The 24,627-nt window shown below is 36.4% G+C and overlaps 1 pseudogene across 1 annotated transcript; it reads left to right on the plus strand.

The window, feature by feature from the left end:
• The first annotated feature begins 888 nt into the window (after positions 1 to 888).
• Positions 889 to 24,627, plus strand: LOC308495053 (large ribosomal subunit protein eL15-like; annotated as a pseudogene). Its single transcript has 3 exons — positions 889 to 1,040; positions 1,451 to 1,584; positions 24,041 to 24,627. The product of its transcript is annotated as a large ribosomal subunit protein eL15-like (transcript).

Genomic DNA, 24,627 nt, shown 5'->3' on the forward strand with positions numbered 1-24,627 from the left:
AAATGAGATTGTGGTGATAGTTGCACAACTCCATGAATTTATTAAAGGCTACTGAATTGTGTACTTCAAGATGTGAATTTTATCATATGTAAATTAAAACTCAATACAACTGTTTTTTTGAAAAAGATATGTCTGGAAGCAGGTCCAGGATCGCAGATTAAGTAAATGCTGTGCCTGCTGCCTCCCAAGATCACATCAAAATTACAAATAAATTATAGAACAATCAACCTCAAGACTCATCTGAAGACTAGTTGACCAGAACCCCTATAACTAAGGATCTAAAGAAGAGGTCACCATAAGATTTGTAGGAGGAGTGGAGATGTAAAATGGGCTAACCCCAAACCCACAGATAGTGGTTGAACATATGGAGGGACACCTCCATGGCGAGGGTCGCCCCAACGAAGGAAGGTGGTCCAGCTCCACACTGAGCTCCCCAGTCCAGAGTTCCTATACTGGGAAGAGGAATTGCCATTACATCTGGTAGTGAAAATCAACAAGGACTCTGTCTGTCTGTCCCAGTGAGACTGAGGGCAGCTGAAAACCCAGATGCCCTCTTATAGGGACTACACACAGACTCAGTTGCTTACAAACACTCACCTGTTCTCTAGTAGAGGGGCAGCAACTCGAAAGCCATCAAAGACATACAGAGAAAGACTGAGTTGTGTGGCTGTGGGATGAGGCCTGGAGGGAACAGCCATTGTCTCTTTATGGAACCTACATGTAGCCTCACATGTAGCCTATAGGAGGGTGCCATCTTTTCTATATTGAACCCTACCCCAAAGGGTCAAATATGAGACTGCATTGGTCTGGTAATGTGCACCACATTTGTGACACCCTGGATCCTCACCCCACATAGCTAGTACTGCATTGCCAGGGGCACTCTCAGCTATGGAGAGGCTGGCCCCACCCCAGGAACTGCGGAAGCCGAGTATAACAGCTAATGGCCCACTGTGGCCTGGGTCACTTTTGGTGCCGGGCAGTGACACAAAACTTGTGCAACAGCCTCTCTTGGGCAGTTCTTGGGAATTTGCAAGCCCAAGGCAAGTGGTGGCTTGCTATGGTGTTTTCAGGGTTTTCTTTCTGCAAAGTGGTGGCAGGCCCAGCACATGTGCAAGAACTGAAAATGCATTAACTTTAAAAAGTACCACCCACACCCCATAACTCCTTGGAACCCAGCCCCACACACTTAGGAATGCATTACTAGGGCAGTTTCAGCACCAGGTCAACCAGCCTGGCCCATGAACCTAAGAAGGCTCTTTCAACAGCTGAGACTTATGGGCAGCCAATAGGTGGCAACAGGCACAGGGGGCCATGGGCATTTTGCTAAGCTGCCCCAGAACCAATATTGGTGGGCTTGGTTCACAGCAAGGCCACCACCACATGCCTCTAGGTCCAGCACAGGCAGCAGCCAACCACATACAGTTGCGTAATTCCTACTGGGTAACCCCAGGCTGGTCGTAGGCAAAGTTGAAATAGGCCTGCACAAGAACCCCTCCAAAGAAACACCAGAGACAAAGCACCCAGAAACAAGCTTCAGACCACACCAGAGCACTTTGTTAGCCCCACAAGTGGCACTTCCAAAAGGTAGACTTAATAGGCACAAGAGCCCATGGGGGTGAATCCCCACTCAGAGGGGTCAGCCCTCACACAGCAGCTCATTCACTGTGGGCAAAGCCAAACCTCACAGTCAGTCAGACTGGGAGTCAATCCCACCCACTGATGCCCTTAAAGCAATCTAAGCTCAACTATAACAGGAGAATACATGCAACATACACAAAGGGCACTACTGGAATACATGCACAGGAGATCAGAGAGATTGCATCATTGGACCAAACAGGATATACTCTACCTAAGGCCACCCAGCAAAGACTGAGATACGTGGGAGATCTACCTAATACATAGAAGCAAACAGAAAGAGGCCAGAATGAGGAAACAAAGAAACATGTCCCAAAGAAAAGAACAGGAGAAACCTCCAGAAATAGAACTAAATGAAATGGAGGAAACCAACCTACCAGAGACAGAGTTTAAAACACTGGTTATAAGAATGCTTAAGGAACTTAGCGAGAATGTCACCAAAGAGATAGTAAGCATAAAGAAGGACATAGAAACCATAAAAAATTATCAGAAATAAAGAATACAATAACAGAAATGAAGAAAGCAGTAGAAAGAATCAACATCAGATTAAATGAAGCAGAGTGTCAAATCTGCGATTTAGAAGACAAGGTAACATAAAACACCCGATCAGAACAGCAAAAAGAAAAAAAAATGAAAGTAGTTTAAGGGACCTTTGGGACAACATCAAGTGTAACAACATTCACATCATAGGAGTATCAGAAGGAGAAGAGAGGGAGCAAGGGATTGAGACCTATTTGAAGAAATGATGACTGAAAACTTCCCTAACCTGAGGAAGGAAATAGACATACAAACCCAAGAAGCACAAAGAGTCCCAAATAGATGAACCCAAACAGGACCACATTAAGACACATCATAATTAAAATAGCAAAGGTCAAAGACAAAGAGAAAATCATAAAAGCAGCAAGAGAAAGACAACTAGTTACTGATAAGCGAGTTCCCATAATACTATCAGCTGATCTCTTAACAGAAACTTTGCAGGCCAGAAGGGAGTGGCAGGAAATATTCAAAGTGATGGAAAACAAGGGCCTACAACCAAGACTACCCAGCAAGGCTATCAGTTAAAATTGAAGGAGAGAAAAAGAGCTTCCCAGACAAGAAAAAAGCTAAAGGAACTTAGTACTACTAAGCCAGTATTACAAGAAATGTTAAAAGGATTCCTTTAAGCAGAGGAAAGGACAAAACAAACAAAGATAAAAATGTGACTAATAAAATGGCAATGACTATGTACCCATCAATAATCATTTTTAAGTGGAAATGGATTAAATGCTCCAATGTAAAGACATAGAGTACCTGAATGGATGAAAAAACAAGACCCATGCATATGCTGTTTACAAGAGACCCACCTCAGATCAAAAGACACACAAATTGAAAGGGATGGAATAAGATATTCCATGAAAATGGAAATGAGAAAAAAGTTGGGGTAGCAATACTTCTATCAAACAAACAAACAAATGAAAAACTTTTAATTAAGACTATAATAAAAGACAAAGAAATACATTACATAATAATAAAGGGATCAATCCAACAAGGGGACATCACCCTAGGAAACATTTATGCACCCAACATAGGAGGACCTAAACATTATATATATATATATATATATATACTAACATAAAGACAAAGATTGACAGTAACACAATCATAGCAGGGGAGTTTAACACCTCACTGACACCAATGGACAGATCTTCCAGACAGAAAATCAACACAAAAACAGTGTCCTTAAATGACACTAGACCAGATGGATTTAATTTACATTTTTAGAGCATTTCAACCCAAAGCAGCAAAGTATACATCCCTTTCAAGTTCACATGGAACATTTTGCATGATACACCAACCACATAGACCATAGTTAGACCATAAAACTAGTCTCAATAAATTTAAAAAGATTGAAATCATATCAAGTGTTTTCTCTGACCACAGTGGTATTAAAGTAGAAATCAAGACAAGAAAAAAACTGAAAGACACATAAATACATGGAGGCTAAATAACATGCTGGTAAATAATGAATGGTTCAACAATGAGATCAAGGAAGAAATCAAAAGATACCTTGAGAAAAACAAAAATGAAAACACAACGACCCGAAATCTATGGGACACAGCAAAAGCATTCCTAAGGGAGAAATTCATAGCAATGCAGGCCTACCTAAAAAAAAAAAAAAAAAAAACCTCAAATAAACAGTTCCAATTTACGCCTAAAGGATCTGGAAAAAGAACAGCAAACAAAGCCCAAAGTGAGTACAAAGAAGGAAAAAATAAAGGTCAGAGCAAAAAATAAATGAAACACAGGCTAAAACTACAAAAATACCCCAAAAAATCAATAAAACCAAGAGTTGTTTTTTTTTTAAAGATAAACAAAATTTACAAACCTTTAACTAGACTCATCAAGAGAAAAAAAGAGAGGAGCCAAATAAATAAAATCAAGGATGAAAAAGGAGAAAATGACAAAAGACAACACAGAAATAAAAAAAAAAAAATTAAGAAAATACTATGAGCAATTAGATGCCAACAAATTGGACAACTTGGAAGAATTGGATAAATTCCTAGTATCATACAATCTTCCAAGTCTGAATCAAGAAGAAGCAGAAAAATCTGAACAAACCAATTACAACTAACGAAATCAAATCAGTTATCAACAGGCCCCCAACCAAAAAAGTCCTGAACCAGATGGTTTCACTGGTGAATTTTACCAAGCATTCAAAAAAGAATTAACACCTACTCTTCTCAAACTATTCCAAAAAATTCAAGAGGAGGGGAGGCTCACAAGCTCAATTTACAAGGACACCATTACCCTGATTCCAAAACAAGACAAAGATATCACAAAAAAAGAAAACTATAGGCCAATATGCCTGATGAGCATAGATGTAAAAATCCTCAACAAAATCTTAGAAAACCGAATTCAGCAATACATTAAAATGATAATACAACACAATCAAGTGTTATTCATTCCTGGTATGCAAACTTTATTCAATATCCACAAATTAATTAATGTGATACACCACATAAACAAAACGAAAAATAAAAATTATATGATCATATCAATAGATGCAGAAAAAACATTTGACAAAATCCAGCACCTACCAGGGGTGCCAAAAAAAAAATGTATACACATGACTTGTATTCATCTTTTGTTATCGGTATATATTGACTATTACAATTTTAATACAGTTTTTCCTTTCTTAAAATGTGTATACATTTTTTTGGCACCCTCTATATTTATGAGAAAAACTCTCAGCAAAGTGGGAATAGAGGGAACATATGAGGTCAGACAATTAAGGTCTCGAACTCATCCTAGAAAAAGTGCTACATACCTCATTGCTGAATATCATTACAGTCACCTTTGAAGTACTCCCCTTGGAAAGCTATGCACCAACGCAAGAGCCTAGTTCACCCTTCAAAGCAATTTTGGAACTCTTTTTCTGGAATGGCCATCAGAGCTGTCATCATATTACCCTTGATGTCCTGAATGTCAAATGTCTTCCTTTCAATATTTCCTTTATCTTTGGGTAAAGAAAGAAGTCACTGGGGGTCAGATCAAGTGAATAAGGAGGGTGTTCCAATACAGTTATTTGTTTACTGACTAAAAACTCCCTCATAGTGCTGTGTAAGCTGGTGCATTGTTGTGAGGCAACAGCCATGAATTGTTCCTGAAAAGTTCAGATTGTCTAACTCTTTTCATTCAGCATTTTCAGCACTCTCAAATAGTAAACTTGGTTAACTGTTTGTCCAGTTGGTACAAATTAAAAAATAATCCCTCTGATATCAGTAAAAGTTAGCAACATCATTGCAACAATTTCTCAGACTTAATTGTCATACCTTGTATCTCAACATAATAAAGGTCACCTATGACAAACGCACAACTAACATCATACTCAATGGGAAAAAGTTAAAGCATTCCCCTTAAGATTAGGAACAAGACAAGGATGTCTACTTTCACCACTTTTATTCAACATAGTACTGGAAATTCTAGCCACAGCAATCAGACAGAAAAAAATAAAATAAAATAAAAGACATCCAAATTGGTAAGGAAGAGGTAAACCTGTCATTATTTGCAGATGACTTGACACTATATAGAGATACCCACAAAGATTCCACCAAAAAAACTATTAGAACTGATAAATGTATTCAGTAAAGTAGCATGATATGAAATTAACATTGAGAAATTGTTTGCATTATTATATATCACTAATGAATTACCAGAAAGTGAAATTAAGAAAACAATCCCATTTACAATTGCATTTTAAAAATACTTAGAAATAAATTTTACCGAAGAAGCAAAAACCTCTACTCAGAAAATTATAAGACATTGAAGAGAGAAATTAAGGAACATACAAATAAATGCAAACATATACCATGCTAATGGATAAGAAGAATTAATATAGTAAAAAGTCCATAGTACCCAAAGCAATCCATAGGTTCAATGCAATTCCTATCAAAACATTAGATTGGTGCAACAATAATTGCAGTTTAAAAGGTTAAAAATAATTACAAAATCTACAATTACTTGTGCACCAACCTAATTCCAATGGCATTTTTCACAGAGATAGAACAAATAATACTAAAATTTGTGTGGAAGTATAAACGACCCCTCAGTAACCATAGCAATCCTGAGAAGGAAGAACAAAGCAAGAGGTATCAACCTACCTGATATCAAATTATACTACCAGGCCATAGTAATCAAAACAGTATGGTATTGGCATTAAAACAGACACATAGATCAATGGAAGAGAATAGAAAGCCGAGAAATAAATCCATGTCTATATGGTCATTTAATCTATGACAAAGGAAGCAAGAATGTACACTGGGATAAATACAGTTTTTCAATAAATGGTGCTGGGAAAACTGGATAGATACATGCAAAGAAATGAAAGTGGACCACCTTATTACACCATATACAAGAATAAGCTCTAAATGGATTAAAAACTTAAATGTAAGACTTGAAACCATAAAACTCCTAGAAGAAAATATAGGAGGTAAACTGTCAGACATTACCCTTGGTAATATTTTTACTGACATATCTCCTTGGGCAAGGGAAACAAAAGAAACAATAGACAAATGGGACTACATCAAACTAAAAAGTTGTGTTTTTTTCACAACAAAGGAAAACATCAACAAAATGAAAAAACATCCTAATGAATGGGAGAAGATATTTGCCAATGATACATCTGATCAGGGGTTAATATCCAAAAGTTATATTAAAAAAAACTCATAAACTCAGCACACAAAAAAGAAACAATTCAATTAAAAAATGGGCAGAGGACCTGAACAGACGTTTCTCCAAAGAGGACATACAGATAGCCAGCAGATACATGAAAATATGCTCAATATCACTAATCATCAGGGAAATGCAAATAAAAACCACAATGAGATACCACCTCACTCCTGTCAGAATGGCTATCATCAATAAATCAACGAACAATAAGTGTTGGTGAAGATGTGGAGAAAAAGGAACCCTCATGCACTGTTGGTGGGACTGCCAGTTGTTGCAGCCACTATGGAAAATGGTTTAGAGGTTCCTCAAAGAATTTAAAGTAGAGCTACCTTATTCCCCAGTAATTCTACTCCTGGGTATTTATCCAAAGAAATCCAAAACACTAATTTGAAAAAATATATGCACCCCTATGTTTATTGCTGTGCTATTTACAATAGCCAAGATGTGGAAGCAACCAAAATGCCCATGACTAGATGACTGGATAAAGAAATAGTGGTACATATATACAATGCAGTATTACCCTACCATAAACAAGAACGAGATCTTACCATTTATAACAACATCGATAGACCTAGAGAGTGTTATACTAAGTGAAATAAGTCAGACTGAGAAAGACAAATACCATACGATCTCACTTATATATGGAATCTAAAGAACAGAATAAACGAACAGAACAGAAATTGACTTATATATACAGAAAACAAACTGATAGTTGCCAGATGGGAGGGTGGCAGGGGGGATGGGTGAGAAAGGTGAAGGGATTAGACAATATAAATGTGTAGTCACAAAATAGTCATGAGGATGTGAAATATAGTATGGGGAATATAGTCAATAATGTTGTAAAAACTAGATAAGTGTCAGATGGGTACTAGACTTATTGGGGGGATCACTTCATAAATTGTATAAATGCCTAACCATTGTGTTGTACACCTGAAGCTAATATAGAATAATACTGAATGTCAACTGATATATATATATATATATATGTATATATATATATATATATATATATATACACACACACATACATATACATATATATAATGTAATGTACAACGTAGGGAGTATAGTCAATGGTATTATAATAGCTGTGTATGGTATCAGATGGGTAGTAGACTTGTTAGGGTTTTTTCTTTTTTTATATAAAATTATAGTTGGCATTCATTATTGTTTAGCTTCCGGTGTACAGTGCTGTGATCAGGCATCTACAGCATCCCTGAGGTGGTCTCCCTAATGGGACACATGTCCATCGGATAGGTTTTTTCTTAAAGTGTGTAAATATCTGATCATTATCTTATTTTGTGCAAGTGAAACTAATAAAAAAATAAACAAATTTAAAAAATATGTCCAGTCTCCTCCTAGACTGGTTAACTAAGAATCTTTGGGTTAAGTTCTGGTCATCATTTGTTTCCAAAAATTTCCCCAGGTAATTGTAACATGCACCTAGAATTGAAAACCACTGTTTTAAATCATGGATCTGGATAAAGGAATTGATTGATCTTGAAATGGCAATTCTTCTTTAAAATATATATTTTTTTCAGTTGCAGTTGACCACATTAGTTTCAGGTGTACAACATAGTGATTATTCGTTTATATAACTTCCTACGTGATCACCCTGATAAATTTGGTACCCGTCTGACACCATAATTGGTTATTACAATATTGTTGGCTATATTTCCTATTCTTTACTATACATCCCCATGACTGCTTTGTAACTATCAATTTGTACTTCTTAATCCCTTCCCCTTTATCACTCATTCCCCAACCCCCTTCTTTCTGGCTACCATTAAAATAGTCTCTGTATCTGTGAGTTTTCTTTGTTTTTTTGTTGTTGTTGTTGTTTATTTTGTTCTTTAGATTCCATATATCATGTAAATGAAATCATATGGCATTTGTCTTTGTCTGTCTGACTTACTCCACTCAGCACAATACCCACTAGGTCCATCCATGTTACAGATGACAGGATTTCATTCTATTTTTATGGCTGAGTAATATTCCACTGTGTATATGTACCACTTCTTTTTTATGCATTCATCCATTGATGGGCAACCAGGTTGCTGGCATCTCTTAGTTATATTAAATAATGCAGCAATGAACATATGGATGCACATGTCCCTTCAAAGTAGTGTTTTGGGATTCTTCAGATAAATACTCAGAAGTGGGATTACTGGGACCCTTTTTGCCTCTTGTTGTAAACTTCTTTTTATTAAAATTTATTGGGGTGACAAAGGTTAGTAAAATTACATAGGTTTCAAGCGTACAATTCTATAATATGTCATCTATGTATCACATTATGTGTTCACCACCCAGAGTCAGTTCTCCATCCATCACCATATATTTGACCCCCTTTACCCTCATCTATCATACCCTTCTCCCCTTTCTCTCTGGTAACCACTTCACTATTGTCTATGAGTTTTTGTTTCTTTATTTGTTTATCTAGTACCTTTGTTGCTTTCAGTTTTATATCCCACATATCAGTGAAATCATATGGTTCTCTACTTTTCCTGTGTGACTTATTTTGCTTAGCATAATAATCTCAAGAACCATCACGTTGTCACAAATGGCATTGTTTCGTCTTTTCTTATGGCAAGTAGTATTCCATTGTGTATATATACCACATCTTCTTTATCTAATCGTTTCTTCAAAGACACTTAGATTGTTTCCATGTCTTGGTCACAGTAAGTAAAGCTGGAATAAAAATCACAGCACACATATCTTTACAGATAAATAATTTCAGACATTTTGGGTAGATAACCAGGAGAGGGATTGCTGGGTCATATGGTAATTCTGTTCTTTATTTTTTGAGGAACTTCTACACTGCCTTCCATAGCGGCTGCACCAGTCTGCATTCCCACCAACAGTATATGAGGGTTCCTTTTGCTCCACAGCCTCTCCAACACTTCTTACTGTTTGTCTTGTTGATGATAGTCATTCTAACTGGGGTGAGGTGATATCTCATTGTGGTTTTTATTTGCATTTCTCTGATGATTAGTGATGTTGAGCATCTTTTCACATATCTATTTGCCATTTGTATATCCTCTTTGGAGAAATGTCTATTCAGGTCCTCCACCTATTTTTTAAAGGGGTTGTTTGTTTTTTTGTTGTTGAGTTGTATGAGTTTCTCATGTATTTTGGATATTAGCCACTTATCGAAGGTATTGTTTGCAAAAATATTCTACCATTTGTTTTATTGCCTCTTTATTTTGTTGAAAGTTTCTTTTGCTGTGCAGAAGTTTTTAGTTTGATATAGTCCCATACATATATTTTAGCTTTTACTTCCCTTGCTTTTGAGGACAAATTCATAAAATCCTCTTTGAACCCAAGGTACATAAGTTTAGTTCCTATGTTTTTTTCTATGTAGTCTATTATTTCAGGTCTTATGTGTAGGTCTTTGATCTATTTTGAGTTAACTTTGGTGCATGGTGACAAATAGCAGTCTAGTCTCATTCTTTTGCATGTGGCTTTCCAATTCTCCCAGCACCATTTATTGAAGAGTCTGTCTTCTCTCCATTGTATGTTTTTGGCTCCTTTGTTCAAAAGTATCTGTCCATATTTATATGCGTTTATTTCCGGGTTCTCAATTCTATTCCATTGGTCTGTGTGTCTGTTTTTCTGCCAATACCATAGTGTTTTGATTACTGTTGCTCTGCAGTATAAGCTGAAGTCAGGGAGTGTACTATCTCCAGCATTGTTCTTTATTCTTAGGATTGCTTTAGTTATTCGGGGTCTTTTGTGGTTCATACAAATCTGATGATTTTTTTATTGCATTTCTTTCAAAAATGCCATTGGGATTTTGATAGGGATTGCCTTAAATCTGTATACTGCTTTGGGTAATATGTCCATTTTAACTATGTTGATTCTTCCAATCCATGAACACGAATGTCGTTCCATTCTTTTTTTCTTCCTCAATTTCTTTCAAAAATGTCTTACAGTTTTCAGTGTATAGGTCCTTCACATTTCGGGGTAAGTTTATTCCTAGGTAGTTTATTCTTTTTGTTGCAATTGCAAAAGGAATTGTTTTGGTATTTCTTTTTTGAGATTTCATTGTTAGCATCTAGGAATGCAATGGATTTTCATGTGTTTATTTTGTAGCTGGCAACTTTACAGTATTTGTTTATTCTTTCTAATAGCTTTTTGGTGGAGTCTTAAGGGTTTTCTATATACAGCATCACGTCATCCACAAAAAAATGGCAATTTAACTTCTACATTCTCAGTTCAGATGCCTTTTATTTCTTTCTCTTGCCTGATTACTCTAGGTGGGACTTCCAATACTACGTTGAAAAGCAGAGGTGATAGGGGACAACCCTGTCTTGTTCCTACTTTTAAGATTCTCTCTTTGTCTGTAACCTTTGGCATTTTAATTATGATGTGTCTTGGCATTGGCTTTTTGGGGTTCATCTTGTTTCGGACTCTGTGCTTCCTGGGCTTGTATGTCTAGTTCCTGCACAAGGTTATGCATGTTTTCCGTCATTATTTCTTCAAGTAGGTTTTCAATTACTTGTGCTTTTCTTCTCTTTTTCGTATGTCTATTATGTGAATGTTGGTATGCATGATGTTGTCCCAGAGGCCCCTTAAACTATCCTCATATTTTTGGATTCTTTTTTTTCTCACTTTTCTGATTGGGTGTTTTCTGCTACCTTGTCTACCAAATCACTAATTTCATCCTCTGCTTCATCTAATCTACTGTTGATACCTCCTAGTGTATTCTTCATATCAGTTAGTCTTCATCCTTGACTGGTTCTTTTTTTTACATTTTCTATATCTACTTTTATGTTCTATCTCTTTGTTGAAGTTCTCGCTGAAATCATTGAGCTTCCTTATAACCAGTGTTTTGAGCTCTGCATCTGGTAAATTGCTTGTCTCTATTGTGTTCAATTCTTTTTCCAAAGCTTTGTTGTTTTCTTTCATTTGAGACATGTTTCTTTGTCTCCCCATTTTGGCTGCATCCCTGTTTTTGTTTCTACACATTAGGTAGAGCTGCTATGACTCCCTATCTTAGTAGAGTGGCTTTTTGTAGAAGGTATTTTGGAGGCCCAGTTGCAAAATCTCCCTGTTCACCTGAGCTGGGTTCTCCAAGGCTGTCCCTTGTGTGAATTGTGTATGTCCTCCTCTTGTAATTTAGCCTTAGTTGCTGCTGTGTATCAGTGGGAGTGATTGGCCCTTGGGCTGATTAGTTGTGAGGACTGGCTGTGGCTACAATGGAGAGTAGTACAGGAGCTGACCCTATGGAGCAGCATTCACTTTAGCAGGGCTATGGTGCCTGATGAGTCTATCCTTTGGCTGTATCATTTGTGGAAGTGGTTGGGTGGTGCTATGATGTGGTCTGAATCTGGCCACCAGGTGTGTAGGTTCTGAAGTCTCTTGTGAGGTGCTTAGGTGAAGGCCAAGGTCAATCACTGCTGTGCCCCACCCAGGGCCCCTTGGTATAAGCTACAAAGTGATCTGCAGATGGTTGCCACTTGTGGTCAGCTTGGAGGTGCCTAGGAGGGGCTATGCTGTAAAACGTGGCTGGCTGCCACTAGAGCAGGGCTTAGGGTTGTTTATTAAGTGGTACAGGGCACACCAAGTCCAGATGCTGCTTTTTGGGAAAGCCCACAGCAGGAGGCAAGAGAGGCCATTTGCATGGAAAAGCCACTGAAAGTGGCTTGGGTGGACCTGTAAGTTGAGTGGAGTGGGGTCTCAGGGATTCACCAGGGCGAAGTGAATTGTGTTAGCCAGGTTGATGAAAACTCAGTTATGGTGCCTGCCTGTGTCTGCATACTAGGTTGAAGGTGGGCTCAACAAAAGAACAATGGCTTTTGTCAGCATATCTCTATGAGAGGAATATGCCCCTCCAACCCCCACCCTAAAGCGAGACAATTTGGTTCCTCCCTGTGTGTCCCTGGTGCCCTTTTAAGCAGCTGCCCCAACACTGGAGCTCAGAGTGAAAGAGTCCTTCAGTGCGTAAGTCTGTGCACTGGCCCTTTAAGTGGATTGCCTGGCACTCCAACCACCTTCCAACTCACTCAGCCACAATCTCCACTGGTTTTCACAGCCAGATGTTATGGGGACTTCTCCTTCCAACACTGGAACCCTGAGATGGTTAGCATTGTATGAGCATGGGACCACTTGCTCCTCAGGGGGACCTACATCCCTCCTGATATTTAACTGCCACATGTGGGTGTGGGACTAGCCGGTCCTGTGTCTCCACCCCTCCTACCAGTCCCAGTGTGGCTTCTTCTGTGAATCCTTAGTTATAGGACTTCTGTTCAGCTAGACTTCAGGCAATTCTCAATGCTTGTTTTGTAATTTAGTTGTAATTTTAATGTGTTCATGAGAGGAGGCAAGCACAGTATTTACCAACTCTACCACCTTGACCAGAAGCAGAGATGGCAATTCTTAAACCTTATAAAATGCTGAGTACCCTCACTAGTACTACACCCTCATTTCACCCCACTTGATTCTTACACAAAGTTCCTTTATGCATTCAACAGGAATTTATTAAGCATCTATTGTGTTCCAAGTGCCGATCTAGTCACTGAAGACACAGGTCACATTTTAGTAGGATAAAGATATGTAAACAACAAATTGCCATATCATGTGTTAACAGATAAATGAGATGTATGTTAGGTCCATAAGTCCAAAGAAAGATAACTAACTTGTTAGACATTTTGCTAAAAGCTTACAGTCAAATGATGAAACAGATATGCAAATGAATAATTAAAGTGCACTATCATAAGAATTGTTAATCATTCACAAAGGGCAATGTGAGCACCAAGCTTACCTGGTAGTCTTAGGGAAAGCTTTACAAAGATTACATTTGAAGTTGATCTTAAAAGAGGAATTTTCCAGCAGAAAGCAGTGGGGAATGAGAGAAACTAGCATTCACTGAATGTTTACTATGAAACAGTTATTGTTCTAAACTTTTTATGTATGTTCTTAGCAAGCTTCAGAAACTTTTGCAATATTACAAAATTAAAAGATTGTAAGGCCAAACTTTGAACCCATTTAGTATGAATATATATTCTCAAATCATAAGGGATTCTGGTAGCTAACAAGACAATCACAGTGGAAAGGCAGCTAAAGTATAAATAACTTTAACGGACACCAAAGTAACCACTTCATATTGGGTACCCATCTCAAATTGAAGGTTGATTGATCTGCTAAATTATTAATTTATTAGTGGATTAAAAGATATTTTTGAATAATTTGGGTAATTCCTGTGGCTCCAAATATATTAAACTAAACAGACTGAAAAAAATTAAGATATAGAGTTAAATTACTAGAAAAGAATCTCTATGTTAGCTTTTAGTTGAATGAATACTTTGAATACTATCACTGAGAAGCCTGATAATACTTTATATCCTGTAAAATACAACTAAGGAAGGAATAGTCATCAATGCTGTTAGCAGGAAAGATCAATAATAAATTCATTCAAATATTGTTACTGGTCCATGGAATAATCCCCTGTAGGACCTGGCCACATCTTTCCTTTATTACTCTTTTATTAAGCCTTTTTTCTTTTGGTTATTATATTGTCACCTAAATTAGTTTAACATCATGGGTCTTAAAATCTGGTTGAATCTACTTTATTAGGAGACAGTGATCTAAACTTAAGTGCAAATGCTGTTTTTGAAATGTAGGAGTATGATTTACTCTTAGCAACAGAATATAAAAGGACTGTTAAAACAATTTTGCATACCTTGTCCATATGAAATTTATGACTATACTCAGCCTGAGAGAAAAAAGATACTGTGCCTCACTTTCTCTCTGGATGCCTGTGTCTATGTTTTTGTGGATATATGAAATGTGATAAAAAGATACGGTGAATATTTAAATTAAAAGAAAAATTATTACAGCAAAAGACACATTGCCATTACTCCCCCTCAAAATACTTCCCCTCACGTGAAACATACTCATCCCATTATTCTTGCCACTTTCAGAAGCAGTTCCAGAAATCCTCTTTCGTGAGTGTCTCTATTTCATCCTCCATCATGACAATGCTCTGTATCACACATCGCTCCTGATATGGCAATTTCTGTCAAATAAAAACATTATGATGTTTCCTCATCCACCTTATTTACTAGATCTGGCACCATGTGACTTCTGGCTCTCCCCCAAAGTCAAAATGATCATGAAAGGAAACGTTTTTGAATTGATTCAGGACATTGAGGCAACCACAACAGTGCAACTAAAGACGCTCACAAAAGAGGACTTCCAGAACTGCTTCAAAAAGTGGCAAGAACGGTGGGATAAGCATGTTTGAAGAGACAGGGAGTATTTTGAAGGGGATTAATGGCAATGTATCTTTTACTGTTATTATTTTTTTTATTTAAACATTTGCTGTATTTTTTTTTTAATCGCACCTCATACTTACTGGGATCTACCAGAAGGATTAATGTTTTTCTCTTGATTGGACCAACTTGACTAGGCAGGCCCAATTCCATGCCAAACTGAAAATTCCTGTAATGATATCCACCTTCCCTTTCTGCTTTCTGAATACGTTCTACCCTTATTAGAGTAGTGACAAACTAGAATCTTCTATTTTCTTTTAGTCTAGGTGGAATTAGAACTTACTTTCATTTTACTAATACAGTGTAAGTCTCTGTTTTGTGTAAAGGTCCATTAGTGCACTATTCACATTTTTGCAGGACTCTAATCTCTAATTTTCCATCCAATACCTAGAAATATTCCTGGCATGAAGTTGAAGACCCTCAATAAATATTTGCTGATTGGTTCAATCAGTGAATATATATTTAATTGGAAGCCTACTTTGAGCCAAGCATTGGAAAAGGTCTTGTGGAAGATTCAAGAGGTAACAATGACTGGATACATTTTGTAAAGAAATTTAACAATTAGCTTAGACAGAAAAGATTGACACATTTTTAAATAACTTATTAACAACTATAAAAAGCAGAATACAATTATGGTAGTCATCCCATATCCATGGGGAATGTGTTCCAAGACCCCCAGTGGATGCCTGAAGTTGTGGATAGTACCAAACCCTACATATATTATGTTTTTTCCTATATATACATATCTATGATAAAGTTTAACTTATAAATTAAGTACAGTAAGAGATTAACAACAATAATGATAAAATAGAACAATTATAACAATATGCTGTAATAAAAGTTACTTAAATGTGGTTCTCTCTCTCTCTCTCTCTCTCTCTCTCTCTCTCTCTCTCTCTCTCTCAATATTTTATTGTACTGTACTCATCTTTTCACTTAAAGGAAGCACTTCATGGTTCCCTTTGGCATATCTGAATTGCCAGCACCACTACTCTTGCACTTTGGGGCTATTATTAAGCAAAATAAGAATTACTTGAATACAAGCCCTGCAATACCATGACAGTAGATCTGATAACTGAAATGGCTACTAAGTGACTAACAGGTAGGTAGCATATAGACTAGATACACTGAATAAAGGGATTATTCACATCTCAGGAGGGATGGAGCAGGACAGCATGGGATTTCATCACATTACTCAGAATAGCAAGCAATTAAAAACTTATGAATTGCTTATTTATGGAATTTTTCATTTAATACTTTTGGACTGCAGTTGGTCATAGGTAACTGAACCACAGAAAGCAAAACCATGGATAAGGGAAGACTATTGTAATTGTAAGATTAAATTTCACAAGGTAAATATTCTAAGTATTAAGCGCTTTCAGTAGTTTTTGAGTACATAGAATATTAAATTATTCATATTATCAATAAATTATATATTTGCATATTCACAGAAACATTAGACCATGCCATATTTTGCCACTATCACTGAAGCTCAGTCAATGTTATTCTTTCAAACTATAATAAACAATCTTTTGTTTATTAGCATAGGGAATATAGTCAATAATATTATAACTGTGTAGAGTGCCAGGTGAGTTCTAGACCAATCAGAGGGATAACTTCATAAATTATATAGATGTCTAACCACTATGCTGTACACCCAAAACTAATATAAAATAATATTGAATGTCAACTGTAACTAAATTTTTTTTTTAAATAGGCTTTTCTCTGGACTAGTTGGAGATATGAATCTGAAGATGTAAAAAGATTGTAAATCATTTTAAAAGAAATGCAGTTTTATGACTTGCAATTTTATAGCCATTAAATAAAGATACAAATTATAAAGCACTTCATATAGGATTTGATTTAGTGAATAGATTTTTAAAAGAGAGTTTTAAGTTATCATAGCAAATGTTTGAACTGTAGTTTGAGCTTTTAAATATTACTTTGTTCTCTGAGGGTAGCTTAAACATTTTCAAAAATGTTTTCACATTATTAATTTGCATAGCAAAAGATTTCCTCCATAAACATCAAGAAACTAAACTTAATTGAAGGTTATTTCCCAATTGTAAAATATCTAAATTAAGAGAAACTGAGTTATTTATGCATTCAAGAAATATTTTACAGAGAACCAAACAAGTGTCAGGCAATATCCCAGGTACTTGGGATAAATCAGTGAACAAAGCAAACAAAAACTTTATGTCTTCTTCGAGTTTATGTTCTAGCATGGAAGGTTCATGAGATTTCAACTACATTCATAAATGGAGTGAGGATAAGAAACATTTACTTAACCCAAAGACAGTAGCCTTTTAAATGCCTATGTTACAAAGTAATTCAGTAAGATATCTTGGCTGTTATATTTCAAGAGTGCAAGACAAATATTCAGTTTTTACTCCATATCACTCTTAGTCTCTTTGTGTCTATACATATACTGTATTGCACTGTGTGTGTTTGTGTGTGTGTGTGTGTGTGTGTGTGTGTGTGTGTGTGTATGTTTGGCAGAAGATGTAAAGGAAATGTTTTGTAATTGTAGCTATTATCTCCCCATTGTTACTTACAATTGTTTCTCTTTCATTTTTTTCTGTCGCTTAATCTGTCAACCTTATGGCCCTTAATGTAGCCTCTACTTCTATCATTTATCTCCTTTAATTTCTCAACAATACTCTGAGATAAATACTTTTATTATGTCCATTTTGCAGCTGAAAAAAGTAGGTGGTTGCTACTTTATCAAGATCACCCAACTCATAAGACAAAGCCCAGATACTCTGAATCTAAATCCCTGGATATTGTCATTACACCATAATGATTCACATTTGTCTCTTAAAAAAAATAGTTAAGAATCAAATTCTAGGTAAGATGAAGTAAACACACAGCAACCATTTTCTCCTATAGATGGGACAATAATATCTTCACATAATGCATGGTGCAGCTATTTGAGGTCTCTGAAAAGTAAATATCAGCAGGCTTATCAGGAAAGAACACCTGAATTTGAAGTATAACTGAACCAATAATGAGTTTAACATTGTTTTCCTCCAGTATTTCATAGCCTGAATTCAGTGCTGCCCAAAATGGCAGTGAGCACTGAGAGAGGGGAGAGAGAGCGAGAGAGCGAGAGAGCGAGAGAGCGAGAGAGCGAGAGAGCGAGAGAGAGAGAGAGAGAGAGAGAGAGAGATCCAGGATAAACCCACTAGTTCTGACTCAAGAATAAGAGGGAACTCCTAAAGGTCAGAGGAAGTGTGAAAAAATTTGCAGGGTTTTTTCTGTCCATTTTCTCCATTTATTTGACTTAATCTGGTCAAGTGCTGCTAAAGCAAAATTATGAATATATTCAATAGGATATAAAAAAGAGTCAAAGTCTCATGTTATTCAAGGTGCCAAAATATAAACCAAAATTGCTCAACATGTGAATAACCACAAAAATTTTAACTCACATGTGGAAAAACAATTAACAGATGCCAATGACAAGGTAACACAGATTTTGGAATTCTCTGACAATGTATTCAAAACAGCTATTATTATAATACTCAAACATGAAATCATAAATATGTTTGAACCAATATAAAACAGAAAGAATCAGCAAAGTAATATAAAGCATAAAGAAAAACCAAAGGCAAACTTTAGAACAAAAAAAATGCTATAACCAAAACAAACAAACAAACAACAATATCTCACCAGATGGACTCAGTAGCAGAATGGAGATAACAAAGCGTTAGTGATTTTAAAGATAGATCAAATGAAGTTATCCAATATGATTAACAGAAGGAAAAGAACAAAGAGGGAAAAAATTTAGCCAAGCTTCATGGACCTGTGTAACAAAAGAGGAGCTAATGTTCGTGCGATTGGAGTCCAGAAATAGAGGAGAAAGAATGTGATGCTGAAAAATAGTTGAAAAAATAATGGCTGACAACTTACCAAGACATTAACCCACAGATTCAAAAAACTGAACAAATGCCAAACAAGATAAAAACCAAAGAAATTTATGTCCAGGCACATCATAATCAAACTGTTGAGAATTAGAAAGCAGCCAGAAATGATACATTACAGGGGGGAAATAATTCAAATAACTACGGATTTTTCATTAGGAACTATATAGGTCAGAAAGAAGTGGTACAAATCTTTTCAAGTGCTAAAAGGAAAGAATTGCCAACCCAGTATTCTACATCCAACTTAAATATCATTCAGAAATGAAGGTGAAATAAAGACATTCTCAAATGAAGGAACACTAAAGGAATTCATAGCCAGCAGAAATTTTCTAAAAGAATGGCTAAAGGAAGTTCTTGAAAGAGAAAGGAAATAATACAAGGAAACTTCAAACGTCAGGAAGAAAGAAAGAAAAATGGAAAGAGTAAAACTATAGGTAAATACAATAGATAATTCTTCTCTTGAGTTTTTAAAAATGTATTTGATTGTTGAAAGGAAGAAGTATAGTATTATCTGATGGGGTTGTTAATATATGTGGATGTAATATATACATCCACATGTATATATTGTATATCCATATATATATATATGATGTATATATTGTATATATTGTATATCCATATATATATCCATATATATATATATATATATATATATATATATGAACTACAACTGAAGAGGAAATTATCAAGGACCTGTATGATGGTAAAGTTTCTATATTCCACATTAAGTAGTAAAATATTGATTCTAGAGATAATGTGAAATAGATGCATATGTATTTTGTAATCCATAAAGCAACTACTAAAAAAGTTATATAAAGATATATATATATAGTCAGCATCATGATACATAAAATAAAATGGAAAACTAAACGATATTCAAATAATCTAAAAGCAGGCAGAAGAGGTGAAATAGAGGAAAGAAAGATGGATGGCACAAACAGAAAGTAAATAATAAAATGGCGGACCTAAATCCAAAAACTCCTGGGTATTTGCTCTAGAGAGATGAAATCTATGTTTGCACAAATACCTTTGGAAGAATGTTTATAGCAGTTATGTTTATAATTGCCCCAAACCGGAAAGAATCATGATATACTGCAATGGGTAAATAGATATACAAACTGTTGTCCATTAATGCAATGAAATACTCCTCAACAATAAAAAGGAAAGAACGACTGAGATAAATATGGAGGATATGTTGAATGAAAGAATCCAGTCTCCAAAGTTTACATGCTGTATGATTCTAGATACATGACATTGTTGAAAAGATAAAACTGTAGGAACAGAAAACAGATTAATGGTTGCCAGAGGTTGGGAGTAGGGGGAGGGTGTGACTATAAAAAGTTAACAGTGGAGTTTTGGGGAGTGGTGGAACAGTTTTGCATACTGATTGTTGTGGTGGTTGCACAAATATATACATGTGTTAAATTCATAGACTGTACATCAAATTAAAAAAGTCAACTTTACTACATGATATTAAAAATAAACATATAATTAATGCTGTTGGTATTAATTTCTCTGTTAGTGACCCCGAATAGGCTAAAGAGCATTTCTAATCCTGGAGAGTTTTAAGCTAACATTTTTTTTTTTTTTTACAAATTACAACGGATGTCATGAATTTCCTAATTATTCTTCCCTGCTAATAATATTAGATTCTGTTCAGTCTTTAGGTGAAAAATAGCCTCAATAGTTCAGTATGACACTATTTACTATGTTTTCATTAAGTAATCAATTGTGTCACCTCTATAAAAGAGAAATTTTTATTTCAGCACATGATTAAGATTGCTGCCTAGATTTTAGTGCTTTCAAAGCCATTAAGATGGGTAGTTGTTAAAGTGGAGATAGTTGAATGGAAACTATGCTTCTGGGTAGTTGGGAGCACCAGATATATCTCTCTTATTTGGCAGTGTTTATGACCTTTAACCAAACACAGAGCTTTCTCTTTTGGTCTCTTTCTGAGAGCACAAGGAATGCAAATAACATGGTTGCTAGTGATTTTCCTGAGATAATTGTGTCTGCAATAGCTTCTAGTAACTAGAAACCTTTGGTTCTAGTAACACAACAATCTTACTGTCTATCATTCTTCAATAACAGCCCTAGTTTTCTTGGGTGTCAATCCTTTATTAAAAGTAGAAACCATTTTTGCTGAAAAACTATGTATATATATTTTAAAACCACAATAAAACACTCCTTTCATTGGATCTTATGTTTGAGGACAGGGGCTTCCACCAGACTTGTGTTATGTATAGTTCTGATAATAATTGCATCATTTGTTTGAGTTAATTGAAGTCATTTACCAAAACTCATAAAAAGCCTATTAAAATTATCAGCCTTGATCATTAAGCCTGTCAGTCGTTCTCAGTAGTGAGGAGGGAATGTGTTGGGACTGGAGCTGAGACTGGTCCAAGGTGGAGACTAGGGAAAGAACCAGGGCAAAATGACTCACACCTTTAAGAAAGAACACAGTCCAGATCACCAAGTTCCAGGAATGCGAGGGAGAGCATTTTAATCTAGATCATCATTCATTTATTTGTTCAGTCAATAAGTATTTGTTGAGTGACTACTCTGTGTCATGCACTATTCCAGTTCTTGGGGATACTGCAGTGAACCAAATAGCCAAAATTCTTCTTGTGCAACTTGTAACTTTAGCTAAAGGTGAAAGACACTAAACAGTAAATAAGATCATTTCAGGTAGTTTCAAGTAAACTACCTTTCAAAGAAATGAAACAGAGTAATGTGATAGAGAATGACTAAGGATGGGAATGGGGGTAGGGTTAGGGAGACTATTTTACTTATGAGGATCAAGGGGACATTTGAGCTGAGACCTGAATAATGAGACAGAAGGCAGGCATGAAAAGATCTAGGCTGAAGACACTGCAAAAAAAAAAAAAAAAAAAAAAAAAAAAACTAAGATGAGAACAAATTTGGTGAATGTGGCTACAGCATTAGAGAAGCAGCAAGGGAGATAGACCACTTATGCTTTTGGGAGCCATAGTAAGTAATTTGTATTTTATTATCAGTACAATGACAAACCATTGGATAATTTACAGTGACGAGGGAATAATCTAATTTACATTTTTAAAACAGTTAGGATTTGGCTATTGTGTCAAGAGTGGCTTTTAAAAGGGGCAAGAGTGGAAGCCGGGAAACCAGTTAAAGGAATAGCGCACTAATCTACAGAAGATCGTGACTTAGGCCAGGGTAGGAAATGGAGATAAAGGAAAGTGGATGCTTTCAAGATATATTTCACAGATATTACTGACAAGACTTAATGATGGATTGTATGTGGACTGTGAACAAAAGAGGAATCAAAAATGACTGAAGTTTGTACCCTGAGCAATTTTATTGAAGATAGAAGAATTTACAGAGATGGGAAACATAAATTCTTTTATTGAGGGAGGTGGGAGACTAGAAAGAGTTCTATTTTAAATGTTTTAATTTGAGATGCTTATTAGACATCAAGTAGACATGACAAACTGGCAGTTGAATATGTTGATGTAAGAAACGTCCAAACCTGTAGAGAATTTTTACAAGAGTTTATCTGAGCCAGACTGAAAACAAGCTGGGAAGCAAGATCTCAAATGCTCCAAAGAATAACAGTTTTGCAGCTTCTTTTATGTATTTGAAATTAATGAGGGAACATAAGGAACATTACATGGAGGTGGAGAAAAAAAAGGCAGGGATTAGATTACAGGATAGTTAACAAGATTATGTGCTCTCTTTAAGGTGGTTACAGTTTATTTCAAAGATGTGTTAACCTAGATGCACAGAAACAATGGACAGGATTTACTTAAGGCAAAGATAAACCTTTTACTAAAGTAGTTAATATGCTTGCAGTTTTGACTACCCACCATGATCTGCCCAGTTAGGAATTTATGATCAGATCACCCCTTGAGGTTATTTTTCATAGAACCTCTTTTTCATCCACAAATATATAAGGCTGGATATCAGAAGAGGGCCTGGGGCTATAGATATAAGTTGAGGAGTCACTAATACTATAGAAATCATAGATGAAAATGTGATCCAGTCTGGAGGATTCTAAAAAGCCTCAGTCTCAATGTTAAACAGTTGTCACAACTGCAGATCAAAACACTCTTAAGTTGATACTGTAATAGAAAAGCTACATCCAAAAGTGTACAGTTGGGGGTGAGGAATGGGAGGCTCAATTTTATTCCTAGTTCAATAGGAAACTAATGGAGTGTTTTAAGCAAAGAAGTTATATCTGATTTTCATTTATAAAATATCTCTTAGGAAAATCATGTGCTGAATGGATCATAGAAGGACAAGAGAAAAAGCAGGGTATGCTAGTGTTACTGTAGACTCGAAGGGTCCACTTGCCTGTGCACGTCCAAGCCACAAAAGACATGACCAGGAGTTTGCAACAAAGGAAGTAAAGGTTTGTTTAAGGAGTTGGCACCTAGTCCAGAGACACAGGTGAGCTGGTGCACTCGAAACCCTGGCTCCCGATGACCTCTAGTAGCCGGGTTATATAAAGGAAAAATCATTAATCGTGGTTACTATGGAAGTTGGAGTCGTATGCTCTACTGATTAGTCAGGGCTAAGGCAGGGAGCAGTTGATCATGGTTTTAGGTCCTGACGTCAGTCATGGCATTCATTGTATAGTCTAGTTTCTAGGGGATGTGGTCCGGTCCATGGGGCTGTTCTGCTTTCTTGGGTCCAGAGCTGAAACATAGGTGTTATCTTTGACTAAACCCTTATTCCAGTTTGAGGTTTGTTTATTGTATCTTGGTCATGGTTGATAGACCTGAAGCTTTATTCTTAAGTGAGTTTGACACTGACCAGAACCTAATGTCCTAAGGGCTAAATGATTAAAAGGAGCAGACATACAGTATATGTACAGGTACAAAGATCTAGGGGAAAGAATGCAGGTAAGTCACAGTTCTATCAGGCTAAACAAACCTGACTTGGATTAAAGCAGAATGAATGCTAAAGAAATGAAGTTCAGCCTTTCCATTTGGCTACAAGCCATCAGGTAAGCCAAGACAGGCACTTACAAGTACATCTTGGAGCTATGGAGGTAGATGCAGTCCAATGTAATGAGGCTTATTCTCAGGGTGCACTGCTGGCAGTACTGCCAACTCTCTGTGCCAACTCTCTCCGATAAAGTGTGTGGCCTGGGATACAAAGCCAAACAAGGTTGTATTATACATCGGATTCATGTACGCTGCGGTGGCCACAAACACCCAGTTCCTAAGGGCGCAACCTATGGCAAGCCTGTCCATCATAGTGTTAACCAGCTAAAGGTTGCTTGAAGCCTTCAGTCTGTTGCCGAGGAGTGAGCTGGACAGCAATGTGGGGCTCTGAGAGTCCTGAATTCTTACTGGGTTGGTGAAGATTCCGCATACAAATTCTTTGAGGTTATCCTCATTGATCCATCTCATAAAGCTATCAAACGGAATCCTAACACCCAGTGGATCACCAAACCAGTCCACAAGCACAGGGAGATGTCAGAGATGACATCTACAGGCTGCAAGATCCATGGCCTTGGAAAGGGCCACAAATTCCACCATACTATTGATGGTTCTCGCCATGCAGCTTGGAGAAGACGCAGGACTCTCCTGCTCCACCATTAA

The sequence above is a fragment of the Rhinolophus hipposideros genome, assembly GCF_964194185.1.
Source record: "Rhinolophus hipposideros genome assembly, chromosome: X".
Classification (NCBI taxonomy): Eukaryota; Metazoa; Chordata; class Mammalia; order Chiroptera; family Rhinolophidae; genus Rhinolophus; species Rhinolophus hipposideros.